The sequence below is a fragment of the Empidonax traillii genome, unplaced genomic scaffold, assembly GCF_003031625.1.
Source record: "Empidonax traillii isolate 1590-97213 ecotype Southwest subspecies unplaced genomic scaffold, ASM303162v1 scaffold718:size422569, whole genome shotgun sequence".
NCBI classification, from domain to species: Eukaryota; Metazoa; Chordata; class Aves; order Passeriformes; family Tyrannidae; genus Empidonax; species Empidonax traillii.
Window position 1 is genome coordinate 63,137 of NW_020955911.1, and position 3,056 is coordinate 66,192.

Sequence of the window (3,056 nt, forward strand, 5' to 3'; positions counted from 1 at the left end):
GCGCTGCCTCCGCACCGGCGCGTCCGGCGCTCCCCCCGCGGCGGGCGGGGCGGGCGAGGGGCCCGCCCGGCCGGGACACCACGTCACCCGCGGGCGGCCGGGCACGGGGATCGCGCTCGGGAACTGCTTGGCCCGGGGGCTGCGGGGCCCATGAGCGGCCAGCGACGCTGCAGCCGGAGCCGCCCCGTTCGAGCGAGCCCCGGCCGACCCGCCGCCTGCCCGCGGGCTCGGGCGGCTGCCCCGTGGCAAACCGCGGGCTGCTGATGATTTGTTTTTATCAAGAAATACCGACATTCAGGCGGCACGAATAGCCTGCAGCACCCTGCCCGGGACAACCAGGGGGTCAGGCACTGGAATGGGCTGCTCAGGGAGGTGGTGGAGTCACCATCCCTGGAGGTGTTCAGGAGCCGTCTGGACCTGGCACTGGGTGATATTTTAGTAGTTTAGGGGTTACAGATGCTGGGTTGACAGTTGGACTTGATGATCTTAAAGGCCTCTTTGAACCTTCATAATCCAACCTTCATAATCCTATGATTCTAATTTCCCTACTCATTTCTTACTTTCAGAGCAGATCAGGCCAAAGTTATTTGGCATAGCCTCTGTCCTGACAAACTCACTGTTGACCCTGTGCTGTGCAATACCTTAAATAAATGCAAAAAAAAACCCCAAAAAAAACATCATGCCCCTTTGAACCGAAAACCTGACCCAGGATCCTCTGAACCGATAAAAATAAACACAGAAAGTACTGAATCAAATGAAAGAAGCTGTAAAAAGAGTAAATTTAGAGTGCCTGGCAAAGGCCCAGCGTTCAGCCACCTATTTATACAACAAAGCCACTTTGTCCTTGTACATATTGTTTGCTTTTTAAACTGCTATCACTAATGGAGCTGCAGAGCACACGAGGGTCCTGGCCATGCCACGTGCACACACCAGCTCTCCTTGACTGCAGGCAGGAGATAAAATTATCACCCAGAATCACAGAATACCCCGAGCCGGAATGGACCCACAAAGATCGAGTCCAACTCTGGGCCCTGCACAGGACACCCCAACAATCTCATCATGTGCCTCAGAGCCTTGTCCTAATGGTGACCTGACCTGCAAGCCTGAATACATAAAAACATGCTGGAGCTACAAACCACACTGTGATTCCAGTTCTCCAGTTGGTTTCTTTAGGGAGGTCTTGACTTTCAAGCATTCAGGCTGAGAACAAGCAGATCACTGAAGACACTATGTGTGCCATAGCATCCTGCTACATCACAGGAGGAGGAGTTTTTCAGTGTGTTGTACAAACACTGCATGTGCCAGTTCCAAACTGGAGTTATTTAACACGAGTGTCTCCCCACAGGAGAATTACTAAAAAAAGGGGCTGAGGAGGGGCAGAGAGCCGAGCGTTCCCGAACGCCTTTCGCTCCTGGCACCTCCCTCAGAAACGACGCCGGGCCACCAAATCCCCTCACGGCACCAGATCGCCCGCCCAGCGACCCCTCACGAGGGCCCTCCCCCTGCCCTCACGCGGGCCCGCCCACCCGCGCGCGCAGCAGCACCCGGATCGTCACGTGCCTCCACACTCGAATCCTATTGGAGGACACGAGAAAGGCGGGGCCGGCCGCTCTATAAAAAGCAGCGCGGAGTGACGTCTTCCTCTTTTTCTCCTCGGCAGGGCAGGTGAGCGCTGCACCGGTTGGGGGGCGGGTGAGGCCGGGATGGGCCGCGATGGGCCGCGATGATGTCTCTAGACACGTGTTAGACTGCTGATTTACGTGAAGCAAACCTAACTGCTGAGCGCCCCGGCTGCGCCCGCCCCTCGGGGCGGCCGGGGTGAGGCGCGCGTGTAACCTGCCCTTTTCCCTCCGTGTCTTGCAGGGCCCGTGCGGAGTCTCCGGGATCGGCGGTAAATAAAGCTGTGTGGCCCCAAATCGCGTCCGGCTGGTTCTTCCCGCGCCGTCCCGCACTGCCTTTGACCCGGCGGTGCCCGCTCGGCGCCGCCGGCCAAGCAGCGGTGCTACAGCGAAGGCTTGTTCATAACTGGGGCCGCTCGGCATCTCCCGGGCGGCGCTTTTAAAAACAAGTGACATTTGTGTGCCAGAGCCGCCCTGTGCCCCCTCTGCGGGGACACGCGGCTCGGTGGGGGTGGGGGTGCACAAACCCTGCTGTCCCGGTGGATGGGATGGTGCCCGTTCCCTGCCGGACGGGGCGGTGCCAGCCAGAGCCCATCCGGGTCACTCTGTCACGGGTCAGGGTGACTTGAACCCAAAATAGCTCAAGGCAGGATTTTTTTCCTGCAGTAGTTCACGTTTCAGCTGTAAAAGGGACTTGGAAAAGGTAGCACAAGTCCTGGGAATCCTGCCAAGCTATTGCAGGAGTAAAGCAGCTGGGTGAAGATGAGGGAGGAACACATGCAGGGCTGGGGGTCCTTTATGCACACAGAAAAAAACCAACTTGGAAATAAAATGGGAGTTATACTCCTGCAGCTGCTTAAAGGACCTCTATTTTTCCCATCTGTTAATACTGGGGGGCTAGGGGTGTCCTGCAGACAGAGGAGAGATACACTGTTTTCTGTAAATGTAAAATATAACCACTCTGAGCCACGCTTGGACACGAAAGAGTAGCAACAGAGTCCAGGCAGACTCTAAAAGATGATCAAGCTCACAGAGGCTCTTACCAGAAGGAAGTGAAAACACCCTCTAAAAGTGCTAGTAATCCTTTCAAGTTTTTCGCAGCTATAAAATACGTCATAAAGCACGTGCCTCGTAACTGCTGTGGTTAAATTTAGTTTAATGATAGAAAAATTAAATTTAGGCTTTTAAAGCTGTAACAGTCTCAGCACTGGTCACCCCTAGAGTCATGATAATCACCAAGTATATATATATATATATATATATATATAAAAGTCTGCAAGTACATGGCACACTCAAATTGCCTTTCTAACTTGCACAAGATCATGGCTAAGTGCTGTAGAAATAAAATTTACTGAACTGTTGGACATGGGATAAATTTATTTAATAAAACAAAGCAAGCAGATTGTAGTTACCCACAGTTTATGAAGTGCAATATGA

The 3,056-nt window shown here is 53.8% G+C and overlaps 2 non-coding genes across 2 annotated transcripts; both read left to right on the forward strand.

The window, feature by feature from the left end:
- Window positions 1–1,717: 1,717 nt before the first annotated feature.
- LOC114066007 lies at window positions 1,718–1,784 on the forward strand. The gene has a single exon (XR_003573081.1). It is a non-coding gene; the product is annotated as a small nucleolar RNA SNORD104 (small nucleolar RNA).
- A 164-nt stretch (window positions 1,785–1,948) lies between these two features.
- LOC114066009 lies at window positions 1,949–2,077 on the forward strand. Its single transcript, XR_003573083.1, has one exon. It is a non-coding gene; the product is annotated as a small nucleolar RNA SNORA76 (small nucleolar RNA).
- Window positions 2,078–3,056: the final 979 nt, after the last annotated feature.